The sequence below is a fragment of the Apium graveolens genome, unplaced genomic scaffold (genome assembly GCF_009905375.1).
Source record: "Apium graveolens cultivar Ventura unplaced genomic scaffold, ASM990537v1 ctg2956, whole genome shotgun sequence".
In the NCBI taxonomy this organism is placed as follows: domain Eukaryota; kingdom Viridiplantae; phylum Streptophyta; class Magnoliopsida; order Apiales; family Apiaceae; genus Apium; species Apium graveolens.
In genome coordinates this window covers 53422-77693 of record NW_027417870.1, presented here as the reverse complement: position 1 = coordinate 77693, position 24272 = coordinate 53422, and the positions used below count along the sequence as shown (strand labels likewise).

Genomic DNA, 24272 nt, shown 5'->3' with positions numbered 1-24272 from the left:
TTATTCTTGATCATCAGACCGTATTTAGCTAAATAGAGATGCCAAATCTTGCAATAGTTTTTTACGCTAAGATTTTACCTTTAATTTATATACATTTCTGTCATTTGTTGAAATTATAGTGCTTAATATTAATATATATTACTTGGCTTGAGTTCTTGGACTCATTTGAATTTTGAATGTGATTCGAAATTTATTTATTGTTTAGTATTGGTTCTCAATGGATGTAATTTCTAATCAAATCCAGTCCTCATATTCGTGTTTCGATTTTGTTTATAGAGAAGTGAATACACCATGATAATAATACTTTACATTTGTAAATTAGCACTAATTTTTAACTCCATTTGGTTTGCATTTTGTAGGTAAAATGCACATGTCAAATCTTTGTAATCTTTTCTTTTATCTATAATTTATTGTTCAGTTGTAAAAGGGCACTTAATATATTGCTTGATTTCCATTGGTAGATACATGACGTTTGCCAAAGAACAATGAAGAAAATGCTCCCCAAAGAATTAAGGTGGAACACTCCTTGGTAAGTAATAATCTTCTTTTAGCATCCTATAGTTTGTGTTTTTTTAGTGTTTTAATGGCCTAAGTAAAAGTTTTAGGGAATTAAAAAAGATGTTTTGGATCCATTGATTTATTTTCATTGGGTGTTAACCTTTTTTTGTCCCATTTAAAAATGACAGTAAATGAAATGTAAGATTAATCTTTTTGACCAGCCTGACCACAGTTCTTCCCATCCCAGACCAAGTTTTTCTTTCAGCATTCTCAGATCACATTTTCCCTGATCTTTACGGGAGGGTCTGTTCCAGAATTACGAAGCTCTTCATTTTTTCTCTCTACGTCTGATTCACTTGCATGACGAGTTACAATGCAGTTTAATTTGGTCATGTCATCCATTGGGAGGTTATGGATGTAACATCTTTTCCTTGTTGCTGCATAAATGTGAAGCGAGTCCCCGAATTCCGGTTCAATGTCGTAAAGTTCTTTTCTGATGGTTTCCCGCACCCCTTACTCAGCAAGTACAACTAAACATATATCTTAATTGTTTAAAAATCAAAAGCTTGATATATTTTTAATTGTATAATTGAATTTATATTAGTTTTTGTAATAATTAATAAAACTACTTATATATATATGTACATATTAAAACATTAGAAAAAAATATGTATGGTACAAAAACATATTAACTTATGAATGGTGTTTAATGCCTAAATTTTTTAAAGGTTATGACTTTGATAAGATAAAATTTTCAGAAGACACAATTTTCCACGAAAATTCAAATAACCACAACAAATGATTTTATGAAAATTTAATTTTTTCTGCCTAAACTAAAACAAAATAAAATTGGTTCCATTAAATGGGGGTATTGTACGACCGCTTATTCAAATTTTCAAGATAATTTAAATTCCCCCTCCTAAAAATTAGACGAATAGTACAAGAAATTCCCAATCATACAAAGTTCCATACACAACGGTTAAAAAAACCGGTCGTCCTAAAAAATATTCAACAGTGAATTGATTTGGCATAACAGTTTCCTCACAGGAATAGAAAATTCTTGAAAAAGTCCACGTCCCAAAAATGAGATTCGTTCATGATTAACCATAAATTTATTGAAAAGATCTTTAACACCATCCAACCATGCCGATGCCAAGATATATCGATTTTAGTCATAAAAAATTAAAAAATATTACAAGTTCATAATACAAAATAGAAACACCACGTAAATTCCTGATTTACAGATAATTTTTGTAAATATTTTTTTCGACAATCTAATTGTATGGAAATAAGATGTATTGATTTTAATAATAAGAAAAAATTACAAAAAAAAAATTAAATTCATCTTGCATGATGGGAATAAAAAACTCTAGGACAAGTCTGATGCCAAAACACGAGATTTGTTCCTAATTAACTAGATAATTTTTTAAATAATTTTTTCGACGATTCAACCATACGGGTGTTAAGTTATAACGATTTTAGTCAAAAGAAAAAATAACAAAAAAAATTCAAATTCATCTTGCATGACACTAATAGAAAAATCTAGAAAAAGTCCAACTCCCCATATGAGATTTGTTCCTGATAAACAACAGAATTTTTTAATGATTTTTTCAACGATCCAGGATGTCAAAATATATCCATTGTAGTCATATGAAAAAATTACAAAAAAAATCAAATTCATCTTGCATGACAGTAATAGAAAATTATAGAAAAAGTCCAACTCCGTAACATAAGAATTCCGAGTTAACCAGATTATTTTTTAAATATTTTTTCGATGATCCGACTGTACAGATATTAACATGTATCGACTTTAGTCATCATAAAAATTTATGATGACGTTTCAAATTCATCTTAACGGGGAATAGAAAAAGTTATGAAAAGTCTTACTCTCGGGATTTGTTCCCGATTAACTAGGAATTTTTTTTAATAATTTTTTCGATAATCTAATCCAACGTATATTAAGATATATGGATTTTAGCCATAAGAAAAAATTACAAAAAAAATCAAATTCATCTTGCATGACGGGAATAGAAAACTCTAGGACAAGTCTGATGCCAAAATACGAGATTTGTTCCTAATTAACTAGATTATTTTTTAAACAATTTTTTCGACGATTCAACCATACGGGTGTTAAGTTATAACGATTTTAGTCAAAAGAAAAAATAACAAAAAAATTTCAAATTCATCTTGCATGACACTAATAGAAAAATCTAGAAAAAGTCCAACTCCCCATATGAGATTTGTTCCTGATAAACAACAGAATTTTTTAATTATTTTTTCAACGATCCAGGATGTCAAAATATATCCATTGTAGTCATATGAAAAAATTACAAAAAAAATCAAATTCATCTTGCATGACAGTAATAGAAAATATAGAAAAAGTCCAACTCAGTAACATAAGAATTCCGAGTTAACCAGATTATTTTTTAAATATTTTTTCGATGATCCGACTGTACAGATATTAACATGTATCGACTTTAGTCATCATAAAAATTTATGATAACGTTTCAAATTCATCTTGACGGGGAATAGAAAAAGTTAAGAAAAGTCTTACTCTCGGGATTTGTTCCCGATTAACTAGGAATTTTTTTTAACAATTTTTTCGATAATCTAATCCAACGTATATTAAGATATATGGATTTTAGCCATAAGAAAAAATTACAAAAAAAAATCAAATTCATCTTGCATGAAAAGAATATAAAAATTAAGAAAATGTGTGACTCCCAAAACAACAGATTTTTTTTCGGTTTAACTAGATAAATTTTTTAAAATTTTTTTGAACCATCCAACGTCATGTTAAGATATAATTAATTTAATCTTAAGAAAAAATTACAAAAGAATTTCAAATTCATCTTGAATAATAGGATTAGAAAAATTTAGGAAAGAAACATGAGATTTGTTCCTACTAGATGTTAAAATAATGAGATGGGGGAATGATATAGAACAGAAGAATTGGAAGAAGATAGGAAGTAATACACCTCTGCAAGAAAAGTAGCAAGACTTTGTATTTACCTCTACATTAGAAACTGAGATAAAAGTGATTGTTTTTTATGAAATATCTCTTCCATAAGTTTGTTCAATTTATATAAACTTTTCATGTGTATCTTAATATGCTCTAGGAACTAGAAAAATGGTTGAATATATTATTTATGACCAAAATGTTTATCAACTTATGTCCAGATGACTAGACTCTTAGAATTCAAGAATGCCAAGAGATTAATAAACCCCTACAAGTACACGTACATGTTCTATGTCAATATTGTTAAAGTTACTAATAGACATATCCCAAGTTGTCATGAATTACATTTACAATAACTCATTGTGTATAGATAAATAATCTGTCTAACAAACTAATAAGATGCACCTTGTAGAGCAAGTAGGTATATAAAACCACCATCACCATTTGGAAACCTCTTTTGAGCTCTTTGAAAAAGCCTCGGCAAAGCTTTGCCTGATAAAAAAATAAAGAAGCATTTTTTTAGAGGAGAAAATGTGAAAAGAAATGCTTACATGATACTTAATTTTATGTCACCTTTCGTTTTCTATTTTTGACTTGAGTTCATCAATCCTTGCTTTAATATCCGAAGATACACTGTCATCAAGACATTTAATAACAGTCAGTTAACAGTTCATCAGATAAATTGCAGAAAATATGTCCAAACATCAGCCCCCTCTTTCAAATGCAATAACAAATAAATCACACATTTTTGCAATAATGATTTCAGTGCAAAATAATAATAACATCTTATAGAAAGTAAAGAAGCACCCTATGGGAATGTAGAATCAAAACGCTTCAGAGCTCGCAAGATGATTACGAGTTCTGTAAATAACATTGTTGTAATCTAATTCATATATATGAATGTGTCATAAATATGAATTCAATGAGATGAAGATGAACACATAATCACAGATAAACATAGCATGTAGTGATGCACCCACCAACAGCATTAGATCAAAGAAATCTAGTAATTGAAATTGTGGCTAGAGCTGAATAATATCACTATTAGTTGTATTTATAAATTACAAGATGTAAATACATGCAGTAGATCTTTAACAATTTTACACACAATAGCAACACAGAGACATGTGCGTCGTACACCCACACCTATACACTTAAAAAAATACAGAGGACTAGTAAATATAACAACATCCGAGTTTATCACAAAGAAAAACTTATCATAAACACGGATAAAATCACAAAGAAAAGGGTTAAAACTAATCAATCATATAAGTCATCTCAAACACATCCCTACATATACTCATAAGTACATAACCACTCAAGTAATAATGACGTGTGCTTATACCTTACTAAAGTTTTAATAATTGGAATCAACCATTTACCAAATATATTCATTCTAATTTAATATCAAGTGCAAACAAAAGTTTTGTAAATAATTAAACATATAAAAACACATAACAGCATCTTGGCTGCTCAACTCCACAGAAACTCAGTTGGCCTCCAGATTTTTAACAAATCCATAAATAGGGCTGTTACAGTGAAATTTGGTGGAGACTTAGTTGAATCAGAAAAATGTCAGTTGAAAACAAGGTGTTTAGAGCCGCTAACAAGTCGTCAATATAGCCAACAAACCCTGTCAAGAAACTCTACGCACACTATACCAAAATGACCGTATCTCTTGAATCAAATATGATTTTAAGCTAATTCTTTCGCGAGTAGAATCTTGACTCGAGAATCAATCTAAACACAAAAGAGTTACAAAACAGAACTTAGCTATATTAAACAGCTATACTTAAAACATATAGGACAATAGATAAATTTGACAAAACAGTTTTTACAAATAATTTTAACATTTAACAATTAATTAAACCCATAATCTCTATTAATCAAATCATCAAACACTTAGCATGCAAAGCATATAATTGAATCTTAATATCTCAATATTATCATAACAATAATAAGCACGATTACAGAATCAAATATCTTCAAACACCATGTTCTCTAGGAGGTCCAATCTGTAATGCAACTCAACCTAATTAAATTATCAAAACAATTACACCTATCATTTATAAAGGAAATAAAAATGGCACAACAAAGACACAGTGAAACCAAGATATGACCTAAACTGACTTCCTTATTAAATAATTTACACGCTTAAGTTTCTAAATCCATTATCATCCAAGTCTAACAAATTTTTCCACCACACAAAACTGAAAATTTCCCTAACAATAAAACTACCCAAATCATCACCTTGGCCATATCAATCGAAGCACAAAGTTAACCATAAGCCAACACAAACAAGAAACAAATACATAAAATTATATTTCCCAACGCAAACAACTAACAAATATGCACACCCATACATATACGAAAGCAAGTATCAAAGAGTGAAAGATAAAAAAGACCGGACTCGAGCCTCAAATCGAACAAATTTGAACCGACAGATGGTGGTGCCATATTATCTAGAGAGACACGGTCGGGTGAGGGAATAGAGGATGGAGAAAGATGAGTCAGAAAGATTAAGAAATTGAGAGAATGAGAGAGATATTCATAGATAAGTAATTGAGAGAATGAGATAGATATTGAGAGATTATAAGAGAGATAGAGTAAAACAAAAAGAAAGGAGGAAAAATAAAAGAATCTGGCACGTATCCCCCACTCTCACTGCCACGTACCCATTCCCGCCTGCCCAACCTGAATTTTGACGCCCGCTTTTAATTTTAACGATACAATTCGCGGATAAAAACAAATCAAAATAATTCCCAAGTAATTTTAAAATCCCATAAATAAAAAACTAGTTAAATGAAATTTTCTGAACTTTTTAAAGAAATTTTGAATTTAACATCGAATTAACAAATATTTATGATCAGAATTAAATTTGAGACTGAATATTTGACGAAATATTTTTTTTCTAATAATATTCAGATTTATGAAAATTAAACTTTATTATTCCTACTGAATACAAACACAAATTAATACAATGACACCTCCAACCGAAGCAACAATTAATAACACGAATAATTCAACACATAATTAATATTTTACACTGAACACATAAATTGCCTAATCATCTTTTATTTAATAATACGAAAAAACAAAGTCTTTATACATATATTCAAATTAGTCACATGCGCAAGGTCTTTCGAATAAGGTAAATATCTCATGAATCTTTTATAAAGCGGTTGATAAAGCGCAAGAGAAAGGAAATTATGTCAGAGGTCGTAAAAGATAATTCAATTCAGAGGAAAAAGTCTAGATTAAAATGTTGGAAGATTGAAACAATTACGTCAAAGACGACAATGAAGGAGAGGAAGGTAAAGTTGTTAGTGGAAAAATCTTTGGATTATCTTTGGAATGAATCCAAAGATTTTTTTTATATGCACCCGATATAAAACTCCCAATTATATTAATTGAGACTGTTGGTTTTAGAATTTTGATTTTTTGGGTTACGCGCTACTTAGATTGTTTGGGCTCTATTATGAATTACAAAAGTCCGGTTGGGACCATCTTATAGCCCACACAAAGCTTATGAATTTTATTTTTCGGAGATGTTCCAATAAGGAGAATTCAATAAAAGCATCATAGAAACTGGAGAGACCTGACAATACCGAATTTTATTAGAGAATCATAGTCGGTTTAGAAGTCTGACTTGTAAATTTATGAATAATATATTTGTAAAATTAAAATAGGGATCAGATTTTTTTATTAGTTTAAGAAATATTAGAGACACATACGATGTAGAGAGTATATAGTTATGATTTTTTACAGAGATAATAAAGAAAGATTTTAGTCTTGTGATAAAACTGAAGATTACATGTTCTTATTAGATTAATTATATTTCTTTATTTTCTTAGTTTTATAACTTGTATAATTATTATTCAGTAGTCATTTATAGGGCAGAGAAGGGTAGCCATGTTTACAATATAATTTTAGCACAATTTTTATGTGATTTGATTAATTTTGCCTATTACAGTTATTTATATTTTCATTATTAATTTAAGTAATCGGGCGATATAATGTATTAATTAGATGAAAATAGGAGTAATAAATAGGATATTTTACTCATTAGAGACACAAATATGGTTAACATAATTTGAAGTGAGAGTGGGATAAATAATGGAATTTTTAAAGGATTAATACTCGAGAGATATTAACAATTGCTTTAATTGGGCGATTAATTGAATTAACAAAAGTTATTGACATGAAAGCGTGTTTCCACATTGTTAGTACTTGAGACAAATTTACATAATCTTAGTTATATGTCCACTTTAGTTCCTTTAGCTTATGATCTGAGTATTTCATAACCATAATAGACATAATTGCCCTAGGTTTTTATATTCATTGTTTAACGTAATTAGTTTAGTGCTAATTTAGTTGTAATACTTACCTAGAAAAATATGTATCACACAATCATTTTGCTGTTGAACCAATGTAAAAGTAATTGAGTCGACTAAACCTATCTCCTCGTGTATATGACCCACTTGCCACTTTGTACTTTTCATATAATCAAAATGGACTAAGTTCTATAATTTGTTTTTGGAATATTTAGTTCATTTGGTTTATGGGCCTCTTCACAATGAATCAAAAAGAAATTGTGCTTATTTGATTATTGGGCTTTTGTTTAACTTTCACTCCATTCTATCTATAAGATAGGTTCGAAAAATTACAATTACGGCCCAATTCGAGTACGTTCTCGACTATTCTGTACCCTTCAAAATGCTGAATATATGTATATATTTCTCACATTCTTTAATCACTTATTCTTTGAAGTAATCTCACCAGTTCGTCAATTCCCCGCTTTCTTTTTAAGTTTCTTCACATATCATTATTTTTAATATCGGGTTCTAACCCATCTGCTAAATTTTCCTCAATCTATATCAACCACATCTACGGTGTACATAATACTTACCATCATGACTTTTTCGATTCAAATTGGTAAGTGATGGCTCAACCTAATTCTTTGAACATTTATATCTTGTAGATGCAGACACTCATAATTAATTTATTCTTGATCATCGGACCGTATTTAGCTAAATAGATATGTCAAATTCTTGAATATTTTTTAACGCTAAGATTTTACCTTTAATTTATATACATTTCTGTCATTTGTTGAAATTATAGTGTGTAATATTAATATATATTATTTTGCTTGAGTTCCTGGACTCATTTGAATTTTGAATGTGATTGCAAATTTATTTATTGTTTAGTATTGGTTCTCAATGGAGGTAATTTCTAATCAAATCCAGTCCTTATATTTTTGTTTCAATTTTGTTTATAGAGAAGTGAATACACCATGATAATAATACTTTACATTTGTAAATTAGCACTAATTTTTAACTCCATTTGGTTTGGATTTTGTCGGTAAAATGCACATGTCAAATCTTTGTAATCTTTTCTTTCATCTATAATTTATTGTTCGTTGTAAAAGGGCACTTAATATATTTCTTGATTTCCATTCGTAGATACATGACGTTTGCCAAAAAAACAATGAAGAAAATGCTCCTCAAAGAATTAAGGTCGAACACTCCTTGGTAAGTAATAATCTTCTTTTAGCATCCTATAGTTTGTGTTTTTTTAGTGTTTTAATGGCCTAAGTAAAAGTTTTAGGGAATTGAAAAAGATTTTTTGGATCCATTGATTTATTTTTCATTGGGTATTTACCTTTTTTTTGTCCCATTTAAAAACAACAGTAATTGAAATGTAAGATTAATCTTTTTTGACCAGCCTGACCACAGTTCTTCCCATCCCAGACCAAGTTTTTCTTTCTGCATTCTCAGATCACATTTTCCGTGATGTTTACGAGAGGGTCTGGTCCAGAATTACGAAGCTCTTCATTTATTTTCTCTACATCTGATGCACTTGCATGAGGAGTTACAATGCAGTTTAATTTGGTCCTGTCATCCCATTGCGGCCACCATTCTTTTGAGGAAGGAAGGGCTTCTTGTATGGTTCACGGAGGGATGGGACGAATCTGCAACCTCTCATCCATTGGGAGGTTATGGATGTAACCTCTTTTCGTTGTTGCTTCACAAACGTGAAGCGAGTCCCTGAATTCGGGTTCAATGTCGTAAAGTTCTTTTCTGATGGTTTCCAGCACCCCTGACTCAGCAAATACAACTAAACATCTATCTTAATTGTTTAAAAATCTAAATCTTGATATATTTTTAATTGTATAATTGAATTTATATTAGTTTTTGTAATAATTAATAAAACTACTTATATAAATATGTACATAATAGAACATTAGAAAAGAATATGCATTGTACAAAATATTTATATCTCAAAAACCTATTAACTTATGAGTGGTGTTTAATGCCTAAATTTTTACAAGGTTATGACTGTGATAAGATAAAATTTTCACAAGACACTTAATATTAAAATATAAATATTATAATAGGCAAGTTAATTTGACTTTTCTGACTAAACTAAAACCGGTTGGTTATAATCGTTAATTGGTTTGTTATTCAAATTTTAACAAAACTTCAAATCCCCCCAAACATTTCATGAAAATTTTAAACAGCTGAAACTAAAACCAACTTAATTCTGTTGGTTATAGTCATCAATTTAATGATTTTGTAGGCGGGTTATTCAATTTTTCAAGAAAATTCAAATATCAAAAACAAATGATTTTATGAAAATTTAATTTTTTCTGCCTAAACTAAAACAAAATAAAATTGGTTCCATTAAATGGTTGGTCTTGTACGACCGCTTATTCAAATTTTCAAGATAATTTAAATTCCCTCTCGTAAAAATTAGATGAACAATAGAAGAAATTCTCAATCATACAATGTTCCATACACAAAGGTTAAAAAAACTGGTAGTCCTAAAAAATATTCAACAGTGAATTTATTTAGCATAACAGTTTCCTCACAGGAATATAAAATTCTAGAAAAAGTCCACGTCCCAAAAATGTGATTAGTTCATGATTAACCATAAATTTATTCAAAAGATCTTTAACACCACCCAACCATACCGATGCCAAGATATATCGATTTTAGTCATAAAAAAATTAAAAAAAATTAGAAGTTCATATTACAAAACAGAAACACGAGGTAAATTCCTGATTTACAGATAATTTTTGTAAATATTTTTTCGACAATCCAATTGTATGGAAATAAGATTTATTGATTTTAATAATAAGAACAAATTACAAAAAAAAAATTGAATTCATCTTGCATGACGGGAATAGAAAACTCTAGGACAAGTCTGATGCCGAAACACGAGATTTGTTCCTAATTAACTAGATAATTTTTTTAACAATTTTTTCAACAATTCGACCATACGGATGTTAAGTTATATCGATTTTAGTCAAAAGAAAAAATAACAAAAAAAATTCAAATTCATCTTGCATGGCACTAATAGAAAAATCTAGAAAAAGTCCCACTCCCTATATGAGATTTGTTCCCGATAAACAAAAGAATTTTTTAATGATTTTTTCGACGATCCAGGATGTTAAAATATATCCATTCTAGTCATATGAAAAAATTATAAAAAAAATCAAATTCATCTTGCATGACAATAATAGAAAATTATAGAAAAAGTACAACTCCGTAACATAAGAATTCCTAGTTAACGAGACTATTTTTTAAACATTTTTTCGATGATCCGACTGTACATGTTAACATGTATCGACTTTAATCATCATAAAAATTTATAAAAATGTTTCAAATTCATCTTGACGGGGAATAGAAAAAGTTAGGAAAAGTCTTACTCTCGGGATTTATTTCCGATTAACTAGGAATTTTTTTAAACAATTTTTTCGACAATCTAATCCAATGTATATTAAGATATATGGATTTTAGCCATAAGAAAAAATTACCAAAAAAATCAAATTCATCTTGCATGAAAAGAATAGAAAAATCAAGAAAACGCCTAACTCCCAAAACAACAGATTTTTTCAAAGATATAATTATTTTAATCATAAGAAAAAAATTATAAAAAAATTTCAAATTCATCTTGAATAATAGGATTAGAAAAATTTAGGAAAGAAACATGAGATTTTTTGCAGCTGATTTACTGGAGAGGATCTCGACTAAAACAGTGGAAGATATGCTTTATAGTTGGACAGCTAGAAGACTTGTAGAAGATAATATCTGATTGATATATTTTAGGAGACAGAATTATATTTCATATCAATTAGAAGATATCTTGTAACTGTGTAGTATATAAACACAGCTTAGGGTTTACACTAGATGTTATCATTCACAACAGAAGATTATTCATTGTAACCCTAGCAGCTCTTAGTGATATTGTAATATCCGGGATATTTTGGGGAAGAAACAGTTTAGTCCCCCAGGTTTCCAGAGTTAGCATATTATGGATTCCTTTTTATAAATTATTTAAAAATCATATTTCCTATTTATTTTAATTATAAAAATTCGATTTTAATTTCTGAAAATTCCAAAAATTATTATTTTAATTCCAAAAATTATATTTAATTCAAAAATAAATCTGAATTAATTAGTTAATTAATTTCAGTTAATTTTTAATTGATTAATTAGTCAATTAATTCGAAAATTAATTGACTAATTGATTTAATTAATTATTAATTGATTTTAATTAATTATTTAATTAGATTTAATTATTTAAAAATGATTTAAAAATTCCGAAAAATAGTTGGAGCTTTAAAATATTATTTTAAATCGTTTTCAAGACTCGATAATTATTATGAAATTGTTTTAAAGCCAGAATTGGCCAATCGAACCTTGTTTACTACTTCGAAATTGATTCAACGATCTGTTTTAATTTCGGAAAATGTTTTAAAAATCATTTTTAAATATCTGAAAGCCTATTTATGACCCGAGACTTCTTTATAAATGATATACCATTGATTATGTGACGTGTTATGTGTTATATGTGACTTGTTGGTTAACTGTCGGTCTCTATATTCGATGTTTACTTATTTATTGCGTAACTTTCAATCCGTCAATCGGATTTGGATGAAACGAAGGGTAGATAGAAGTATGTGTTGAATCGAATCGTATGAGTTGAATATTGATAGATGCTTATGATATGTGAGCAGAAGAGGTAAGGCGTAGGAAAGGGAAACAGATAGTCAAGGAGTAAGACTTTGGTGATTGAGAGCAAGTGCAGTGTAGTAAGCTAGTACCAGGCAAGTGTTCTGACCTTCTCGAGATATTATAGTGATTGATAGTCCTATTTATATTGCAAGTGCTTTGAAGCACTGAACCCTAAACCCTGATTCCATTTATTGATCTTGAGTTATAAACCTGATTCTTTCTAAACCATTGATTGTTGTATCCCCAAATACGAACCTCAAATATACGATAATACACCACAAATACATACAAACTAATTATCAAACACTAAACCAGATTGCTTACACACTCAAACCATTGTATCTTATGCTTTGAAAGACAAAATCCTTGAAACCCTGAAATATTGATCTTTTTGTTATCCAATTCTTTCACTACCTAGCAGCCAAGCTTTGGAAATGCCATATTGATCTTTATGTAGATTGAAACCATTTTCATTATTGAACGTCCAATGTTCTTAATGATTTTGTTTATTGTTTATTACTGCTTATTCTGTTATTATGGTAGAATTGGATTGTTTTTATAAAATTGTGGACCAGATTCATGGTCAAACCATATAATGGTCAAGTTAGGCCAATATGTGCCTTGGATCCAGTAGTTAGAGCAGTGATGTGTGCTTTGCTCGGGGTTAGTGCATGACTGATTAGCAACCTAACCTTGGTTTTTAAAATGAAAATATAATATCCAATTTCAAATCATAATCCATTGTTCACTTGATATCATAACCATATTTACCTGAAGATCATTATTCTCAGTTTTGTCATTGTGACTTGCTGATCTAGTTAGCTCATTTGTGCAATGTTGTTTATGTTCTTTTCCAGTTAAGAAGGAACCGGTTGGTACCGAGGGTCCCCAGTCCAGCGCGAGAGCTAGGGGTTCAGGTTGATCGAGTTGAGCTAGTAGGTTTTTTTTGGAATAATTTAAGTTTGTAAAAGTTTGAAATAATGTTTAATACTCAATTCTGAGTTTGGATAGTTGGGATTTGAACGGTTTGTAATATAAGTAAGTGTGGTCGGCTTGTGTGCATACTTTAACCTGTTGCAGTCCAGTGGTAATCGGTAAGTAGGGTCACTGCATATCATTATTATTATCTATATCATTATTATAAGCAGGTTATTAATAAGGTGTGTGTGTGGACCCCAAACTTCTGACCCGGGTTGGAGGGCGCCACGGGTTTGGTATCAGAACTACAGGTTATAAGTCACTGACACAAGCCTAGGATTGACGGGAATAGGTAGAGGGTTAGGATTAGAAGTAAGGAATAGAAAGATAAAATGTTGAGAGGTTGAGTGCTTCGGTATAACAGGTATTAGTGTGATTCGCGTCGTGGTTCGAGATTCTTATATTATGATATGATTTCAGATAGCAGCGATGGCCGACTCTTTTATCCCCATATCAGCCGATCACTCGGAGCCTTCAGTTGGATTACCGTCTTCGAATCCACATCCTGTTGTTCCACCAGTGTTGGCTATACTACCTCCACCTGTGTTGCAGCCCGTACCATTGCAGGCTATTCTACCTCCAGGCATGAGGCCACCTATCAGAGGACCCCCACCTGCTGATTCAGGGTTTACTAGTCACTCAGTTCCAGGAGTACATTTCCAGTTCTCTTCCTATCATGTCCCATATCATCAGTTTGAGGCTTGCCTTATGGAGCAGCGATTCTTATATGGTCAGATTCAGGCGTTACTACATATTATGCGTACCAGAGAGGTTGGGACTGGTGAGAGGCGACTCAGAGAGAGGCTCCAGGCATTTCGTAGAGCAGCTGCAGTGAGGATTGTTGAGGTTACACATGAGCACATCACCCCTGATTTCCTAGTGGAGTGGGCTAAGTGGGTTCTAGAGGAGCTTGAGGAGATTGGAGGTCCAGACTTGCCATGAGTTAGAGATCTAGAGATGCTGAGCAGTATTGTGATGGTTATGTATTATGTATAGGAGTGTGTAGTGTATCAGTAGACTTTTGAGTTGTATTTATATACTAGCTATGCTGACTAGTGAGTAGGTTGTTGTACCCTTTTGCTTTTACTTCCGAAGCGCCTTACGCTTGTACTACTCAAAACTTTTGATCTATATATATCAGTACCTTTTCCTTTCCAGTATTGTCATTCATTTTACTACACCTATTTTATTTTACCTTATTTATTGCACCAGTTATACCCCTGTGATACCATGTACCCTGTTTTTCATAACTATTTATATTCTGTAAAGAAGCATGCAATTTACTTAGTTACAACTATTTTCAAAAAGAGATATTTCTGTTTTACAAAACTTTCTTTTATGCAAAGAATTTGATTTAAAAACCTAAAAAAGTTGTTTGATTCTTTACAGAAAATGCCTCCCAGAAGAAATACCCGCACCAACACCCAGAATGAAGAAACCAACAACAACAATAATAACAACCAAGATGATACAAACCACAATGCAAAACCAGGACCTATAGACCCAGCAATAGACCAGATTCTTCAAATCTTGGCCCAACAAACAGTTCACCTGGCACAACAACAACAAAGACATACCAATCCCCAGTTAACTTTTAAAACTTTTCAGGCAGTAAACCCATCAGAATTCAAGGGTTCCTTAGAACCGATTAAAGAAAATGTTTGGTTAAAGGAGATAGAGAAGGCATTTGCCTTAGTAAAAGTAAAGGACGAACAGAAGGTTGAGTTTGCAAGTTACTATTTGAAGAATGAGGCCACCTATTGGTGGGAGATGGTGAAGACTTTGGAAGGAACTAATTTTATTACTTGGGAGAGGTTTAAGGAGTTGTTTTTAAAAAAGTATTTTCCTCAGTTTGTCCAAGACCAGATGGGGCTGAAGTTTTTAGAACAAAAGCAAGGAAACATGTCGGTGACAGATTATGAGAGGAAGTTTGAGGAATTGTCAAGGTATGTGCCGTCGTATGTGGATACTGACAGGAAGAAGGCTAAACGATTCCAGCAAGGTTTGAAACCATAGATCAGAGGAAAGGTAGCCATTTTTGAATTGGATACCTATGCAGGAGTTGTATAGAAGGCTATGATCGCAGAGACAGAGAGTAAGATGTCACAGAAAGAGAAAGAAATTAAGAAAAGGAAATTTGAAGGGAATGAAGGTTAGTCACAACCAGGGAAGTTGAAGGGCAAGTTTCAGCCAGGGAGGAATTTTAATTTTAAGAGACAAAGTGCAGGAGACGGAAGCCAGGGAAACCGTCCAGTTAATGCGAATCAGCCAAATCAGTTGAGATTAATTTTTCCAGATTGTCAAGTATGTGGGAAGAAGCATGGGGGAGTTTATAATAAGTTGAATGTAGTTTGTTTCAAGTGCAATCAGAAAGGGAACTATTCAAGGGAGTGCCGAAATCAGACGGCAAGAGAGCCAGCAAATAAGGATCAGCCTATCCGGAATCCAGCAGTGAAGGTTCTAGCCATTGGATTTACGTGCTTTAAATATGGAAAACCAGGACATATAGCCAAGGATTGCAAGACACCAACCCCAGTCAGTAATGTATTAAGGATTATGGGGTCTACTCCAGCAGTGAATGAGACTACAAGGGCTAGAGTTTTTGACATATTTGTGAAGGATCCTATCCAGGATACGGATGTCGTGGCAGGTATGCTTAATATGAATTCTTTATGTGCCAAAGTATTAATAGATTCGGGAGCAACTCGATCGTTTGTTTCACAAGATTTTGTTAGTAAGTTAAATTATCAAGTTGAGTATTTAAATGAAATAATGACTGTGGAATTGGCAAATCAAGAACGAGTATCTGTTAATCAAGTTTATGAGAATTGTGAGATTGAGATTTCTGGTAATAAGTTTTGTGTAGATTTGATACCATTTAAGTTAGGAGAATTTGACGTTATCTTAGGAATGGATTGGTTATCTAAGCAAGATGCCCAGATAGATTGTCGAAATAAGAAGGTAATGGTGAAAACGCCAGATGAAAGAATAGTAACGTTCAAGGGCCAGAAACAAGTAAATAAGTTCTTATCAATGATTCAAGCCAAGAAGTTACTACGACAAGGATGTAGCATTTCGTGGCATATGTGATTGATAGGAGTCAGGAGCCAGCGAAACTTGAAGATATTCCAGTAGTGAATGAATTTCCAGACGTGTTTCCCGACGAGTTACCAGGACTTCCTCCAGATAGAGAAATTGAGTTTGCAATCGACTTAGCACCTGGAACAGAACCGGTATCCAAGGCCCCGTATAGAATGGAGCCCGTTGAGATGAAAGAGCTAGCGAAGCAATTGCAAGAGCTGTTAGAGAAAGGAGTAATCAGACCCAGTATATCCCCGTGGGGTGCACCGGTATTATTTGTCAAGAAGAAAGATGGAAGCGTGAGATTGTGCATCGACTATAGGGAGCTCAACAAGCTTACAAACAAGAACAAGTATCCGTTACCCAGAATTGCCGATCTATTTGACCAATTGAAGAGAGCCAAGTACTTCTCCAAGATTGATTTAAGATCGGGATATCATCAACTGAATATTAAGTCAGAAGATATACCGAAGACATCTTTCAGAACAAGGTATGGACATTATGAATTTTTAGTGATGTCTTTTGGATTGACCAATGCCCCGACAGCGTTTATGGACCTGATGAATAAAATTTTCAAGGAATACTTAGACAAGTTTGTTATTGTGTTTATAGACGATATTTTGATTTATTCAAAGGCGGAAGGGGATCATGCAGAACATTTGAGAACAACTTTGGAGATTTTATGGAAAAAGATGTTATAGGCTAAATTCTCGAAGTTTGAGTTTTGGCTACAGGAAGTTCAGTTCTTAGGACACATAGTCAGTAACGAAGGGATCAAAGTGGACCCAGCAAAAATTGAGGCAATTACAAGTTGGGAAAGATCGAGAACACCCACCGTGGTAAGAAGTTTCTTGGGATTAGCGGGATATTATCGTCGATTCGTTCAAAATTTTTCAAGGATTGCAATACCATTGACAAAGCTTACACGGAAGAATGAAATATTTATATGGAATGACAAGTGCGAAGAAAGTTTTCAGAAATTGAAGCAACGATTAATCACAGCAACTGTTTTGTCACTTACAAACGATCAAGGGAATTTTGTAATTTATAGCGATGCTTCTCATAAAGGACTAAGATGCGTTCGAATGCAGCACGAGAAGGTGATTGCATATGCGTCAAGGTAATTGAAACCACATGAACAGAAATACCCTACTCATGATTTGGAGCTAGCAGCCATAGTTTTTGCTTTGAAAATTTGGAGACATTATCTGTATGGAGAAAAGTGCGAGATTTTCATGGATCACAAAAGCTTAAAGTACATATTCACAAAGAAGAAGCTTAATATGAGGCAAAGGAGATGGTTAGAATTGATCAAGGATTACGACTGCTCAATTAATTATCATCCCGGTAAAGCGAACGTTGTAGCGGACGCGTTGAGTCGGAAGGAAAAGTTAAATGTGTTATCAGTACCTGAAGAGATATATAAGGAATTTCAGAAACTTGAATTGGAAATTAAAGTTCGCAGGCCTAATGCAGCAAAAGTGTACAGTATGACTTTTCCGCCGGAGTTGCTAGAGAAAATAAAGAAGTGTCAGGAAGATGTAATGGATCAAGATGTAAATCGTTTGGTAGGTGAGGAATTGTGCACGCAGAAGGATGATCAAGGTATTTTTAGGTTTTCTACAAGAATTTGGATTCCACCGGTGACGGAGCTGAAGAATGATATTTTACAGGAAGCACATAATTCAAGGTATTCAATCCATCCAGGAAGTACCAAAATGTACAGAGATTTAAAGAAAAACTATTGGTGGCCAGATATGAAGAGAGAAATTGCGGAGTGTGTTAGCAGATGTTATACATGTCAGAGAGTTAAAGCCGAACATCAAAGACCAAGTGGATTGCTACAGCCATTGGAGATTCCAGAGTGGAAGTGGGAACATATTTCCATGGATTTCATAGTTGGATTACCAAAGATAAGGGCTAATCATGATGCCATTTGGGTTATAGTTGATAGACATACCAAGTCAGCTCATTTCTGCCTATAAATAAAAGATTTTCACTCGACAAGTTGGTCCATATGTACCTGAAGGAAATTGTAGTTCGTCACGGAGTCCCGGTGTCTATCGTATCTGATCGAGATCCAAGATTTAATTCAAGATGTTGGAAAAGTTTTCAAGAATTTTTGGGAATAAGATTGAATATGAGTACAGCTTACCACCCACAGACGGACGGCCAAAGTGAAAGAACGATTCAGACGATTGAGGACATGTTATGTGTTTGTGCTATTGATTTCAAAGGAAGTTGGGACGAGCATTTACCTCTGGTAGAATTTGCTTATAACAACAGTTATCATTCCAATATTGGGATGCACCCTATGAAGCCCTTTATGGACGCAAATGCAGATCTTCAGTATATTGGGATGAAGTAGGAGAACGCAAAATACTTGGACCTGAACTAGTACAGCAGACAAAAGAAGTCGTTGAAATTATCCAAAATAGATTGATAGCCGCATAGGACCGTCAAAGGAAATATGCAGACCAGTCAAGGAAAGACATGGAAGTCGAAGAAGGAAGCTTGGTATTACTGAAAGTATCACCGTGGAAGGGACTAACGAGGTTTGGAAAGAAAGGAAAGCTGAGCCCAAGATATGTCGGACCTTTTGAGATTTCAAAGCGCGTTGGCAAAGTAGCTTACAAATTGGCGTTACCTCCGTACATGGAGCACATTCACAATGTTTTTTACTTATCGATGCTTAAGAAATATAATCTAGACTCCAGACATGTAATAGAATATGAGCCAATAGAGCTTCAGGCAGATTTATCATATGTAGAGAGTTCGATAGAGATTCTAGAGAAAAGAGTGAAGGTATTAAGGAATAAAGTGGTAAAGCTAGTAAGAGTGTTATGGAGAAACTCAAAGGTTGAAGAGTCAACCTGGGAGTTAGAAAGTGATATGAGAGAAAAGTACCCTCGTTGTTTTCTTAGGAGATTCTGAGGACAGAATCCTTTTAAGGGGGGAAGGATGTAATATCCGGGATATATCGTGTAATTATTTTTTCTAATAAATAATTAATATATGTGTTCAGTATCTATTCTGTGAATTATTTGTTAAGTGTTAAATGTGTTTGGATGTTTAAAAATATTATTAATTGAGTATTTTAATTTTTATATGTCCAAAATAAAATATAGATAATTGTCATATCTTCCTAATTATTTTTATGTTGATTTATGAATTTATAAGGATCATATGAAATTTATAAAATCTTTTTCCGGGTATTTAAAATCTATTTTATAAAAACGGGAACCAACCGACGTCATCCGTTATTACGTTTTTGGAACCCGAAACTCTTCCCAGAACTCCTTAATAACCTAATTGTAATATTCCGAGCATATTCCATGTTTCGACTTTTTTGATCTGGCGTACAATTTGTCCAGCGCGGGTCCCGACGCAATATTTTCGATACAATATTCGTTTCGGTAAATCAATAAAACTCGTATTTTCGATAAACGGGAGCTTTTTATTAAACTATCCCAATTATCACCTCGTAGTACGTGTAACCAGGCGCTGAGACCAAGACCGCATTATAAATTGTACTGATTTGGATAATTGTCCCGAAAACTGATACCGTTTGGATCAGTTTTTATAAATAAACGTACCGTTTTATATCCGGAATGATCCAACAGGATACTAATTTTCCGTAATTATAAATAGCCTTTTTCCGTATTTTATTTCGTATCAAAATCATTTGCAGTCAGCTAATATATAATTTTCCAGAGAAAATTCATATATTCATAAACCTTTCTGAGAATCAAACGAACAATCAGAGGTGTTACCGGAGTCCGTTTGAAAAGATCGAGTACTCAAAACGAAGGTCTTGAGGTGTTCTATCAAATTATGTGTTCCAAATCACTGCAAAAATCAAGGTTTACTTTCTGAAAAATTATTTATTTTCGAATTAATTTTATTAAAAATATGAATTTTTGTTCGGATGATTTTTTGTATGATTTGATGCTTGCATGTTGTATGATTTGATGCTTGCATGTTTTCCTGATGATTTTCATATGTCATACGTCTGATTTTGAGTTCAATAACATGCTCAAAAGTGGGTTTAATTCTCGAACTTTAAAATTAGGGTTTATAACCCGTATGAATGTTTTCAATTGAAATTTGGGGCTTTTTGATTTTGGGGTTATTAGCTGTTGATTTATAGTGGATTATGTTCCTTATGAAATTTGCAAGCGATTGGTATATAGCTCGTTAACAGAGGATTAGTGAATCGAAGGGAGTTGTGTTTTGAAGATTTTCGATGTTCGCCGGAAACCGGCAATGTTCTTGGCCAATTTCTGGCCAGGACAGGGATGATTGATGTGTTTTGACTGCATAAATAAGTTCCTGGTAATGTGTAGATTAATTCTGGACAGTTTGGTGGCCCGAGGTCGCCAGAATCGTGTTCTCCGGCCACACTCCGGCGAGTCGACGGCGGGGGTTTACGAAATTGCAAACAGGCCCCTGGACTTTTGGGGAAAAAACAGTTTAGTCCCCCAGGTTTCGAGAGTTTGCATATTTTGGATTCCTGTTTATAAATTATTTAAAAATCATATTTCCTATTTATTTTAATTATAAAAATTCGATTTTAATTTATGAAAATTCCAAAAATTATTATTTTAATTCCAAAAATTATATTTAATTCAAAAATAAATCTGAATTAATTAGTTAATTAATTTCAGTTAATTTTTAATCAATTAATTAGTCCATTAATTTGAAAATTAATTGATTAATTGATTTAATTAATTATTAATTGAATTTAATTAATTATGTAATTAGATTTAATTATTTAAAAATGATTTAAAATTCCGAAAAATAGTTTTGAGTTTTAAAATATTATTTTAAATCTTTTTCAAGGCTCGATAATTATTATGAAATTGTTTTGAAGCCAGAATTCGCCAACCGAACCCTGTTTACTACTTCGAAATTGATTCAAAGATCTACTTTCATTCCGAAAAATGTTTTAAATTACAAATAAATTTCAAATTCATCTTGAATAATACGATTAGAAAAATTTAGGAAAGAAACATGAGATTTGTTCCTACTAGTTGTTAAAATAATGAGATGGGAGAATGATACAGAACAGAAGAATTGGAAGAAGAGAGGAAGTAATACACCTCTGCAAGAAAAGTAGCAACACTGAGATAAAAATTGATTGTCTCTTCCATAAGTTTATTCAATTTATATAAACTTTTCATGTGTATCTTAATATGCTTTAGGAACTAGAAAAATGGTTGAATATATTATTTATCAAACCAGAAGCATATTTAACCAAAGCAGCAAGTAGGTATACAAAACTACCATCAACATTTGGAAACCTCTTTTGAGCTCTTTGAAAAAGCCTCGACAAAGCTTTATGTCACCTTTCCTTTTCTATTTTTGACTTCAGTTCATCAATCCATGGTTTAATATCCGAAGATACACTGTCACGAAAACATTTAATAACAGTCAGTTAACAGTTCATTAGATAAATTGCAGAAAATATGTCCAAACATCAGCCACCTGTTTCAAATGCAACAACAGATAAATCACACATTTTTGCAATATTGATTTCTTACAAAATAATAATAACATCTTATAGAAAGCAAAGATGATTACGAGTTCTGTAAATAACATTGTTGTAATCTAATTCATGTGTCATAAATATGACTTCAATGAGTTGAAGATGAACACATAATCACAGATAAACATAACATGTAGTGATGCACCCAACAACACCATTGAGAATGAAGCTATAATAAGCAAGATAAAAAAAATCTTGTAATTGAAATTGTGGCTACAGCTGAATAGTATCACTATTAGTTGTATTTATCAATATAAAACAGTATGTATTATAGCAGGGATGCAATCGCTACAAATTTTGCATATCTAACAATGGTGATAGGTGGCTGTAATAAACAAATAACAAGCTATAAACACATGCAGTAGATCTTTAACAGTTTTACACACAATAGCAACACAGAGACACGCGCGTCATACACTCATACCTATACACTTAAAAAAATACAGAGTACTAGTAAATATAACAACATCCAAGTTTATCATATAGACAAAACTAGGTTCAGTACCACAGAGTTAACTAGTTAAGCTAATCCTTAAAGACACGCATGTGTGGACAATTTCAATAAATCCTAAAATAAGCAGAAATTGATCCCTGAAAACAGGTGACCGAGTTTCATAAACATTCATTAGAGTCATACCTATGCAATCACACACACAAATTTCTATAGATTAAATTATAAATATGTCAGATTGCAAATAGAATTATTTCATTAATGAACACAATCTGTGCACCAACACGAAAGTGCACAAATGTACACATCAGAGCATAGAGAGTACTAGAAAATCTGTAACCAATAGATAATTAGAATATCTATTAAACTACCGAATTTGTAACAGAAAATTTATATACAATCGGCGTATAAGGATCATTCAAGAGTGAAACTATATCCATTAAACACAAGATGTCTGTGGTTCTTTTTTGTGAACACATTTTCTCACTTTCAATAATCAGATGCATACTCTTAGTAATTCCACAAGAGAAATATTGATTTCTTTTGTTACAACTTTTGTTTTGATACATAACGATGTAGATCAGGAGAGGCACTCTTATAACAATTTAATATATTGATATAAAACATGTACCTGTACTTGTTGTAGTTGAAGGTGCTTAAGATACTCAAGTGCTTCATCGAGCACAGAAGGCTTATTAGTCTATCAAGAAAAAAATGACCAAATCATTCGTCAAAAAAACATTCCAGATGAATCAGACTTTAAAACATAACTCAATTTCTCCTAAAAACAACAAAAAAACACGAAAACTAAAAATAACATTATTAGAATTCAGAATCATGTTCTGTAGTGCCTTCAGTTTCTCGTTAATCCTACTCCTCCTCCTCTCTCAAAAATAAATAATTAATCACACATCACCACACTTATCAAACAAATTCGATAAGAAAATAAATACTTCAGTCCCTCTTGAAGTAATTTTGTGTACTACAATACACTGGTTTAGTTTCCATTCTTTCACTATGACACATCCACTTCTAATACAACAACGAAGCGCATTAATAAGAAAATATGACAAGAAAATATGACAGTATACGAGCAGAACTAGAACTTCAAATAGTATTTAATAAAGATGTGGATAAATACTAAATGAACAAGGCATTACTTTGGTACGGCATTGTTCAATGACTCTTCAATTATTTTAACAGCCTCAGCTTTCCTATTTGGCTCTATAAAATGTAACATTTCTGCGGTTGCTGCTCTATGCACCAAGGAATCTGCCAATATATAAAGGTGTTATTTTTAAAGTAGGATCTTAGAAAATATGTACATATATTCATATTAGAAAAACCTATTAACCTCTATGCTTTTCAAGGAAAAGAGTGTTTGCCTCTACCGGATATTTGATGTGCAACTTACTACAAAATCACACAAAAAGACATTTATTATGCAGTTTCATATTTATCCACTTGTTTCAAAGCTGTCAATTATGAACTTATACTACAATGATAAGAAACCAGAAGGTAGGTTGTTCTCCTTCTAGGACACTCCAAACAAGTTTCTGAGCCTCACTAACTCGAGTAGTGATGGAAGCCACCTTGTACTAGAAACTAACGTGCAAAACCATTATCTAGATTTAGATTGACCGATCACTTGTAAGTTTTGTAAAATATCAATTTATTAATATAATTTTGTAAATAAGTCCACTAATATTATTAAATTTAAAAATAAATAAAATTTGT

General features: G+C 32.1%; 1 protein-coding gene and 1 long non-coding RNA gene across 2 annotated transcripts in view; both read right to left on the bottom strand.

Annotated features, from left to right (window-relative positions):
- The window catches only part of LOC141700820 (mitochondrial import inner membrane translocase subunit TIM44-2-like), a 136185-nt gene that overhangs the window by 95536 nt on the left and 16377 nt on the right, over positions 1–24272 (bottom strand). The gene's annotated exons all lie outside the window — the stretch shown is intronic.
- On the bottom strand, positions 21839–23884 carry LOC141700819 (uncharacterized). Its single transcript, XR_012566536.1, has 3 exons — positions 23696–23884; positions 23167–23235; positions 21839–21944 (listed from the first exon to the last, which is right to left on the bottom strand). It is a non-coding gene; the product is annotated as an uncharacterized LOC141700819 (long non-coding RNA).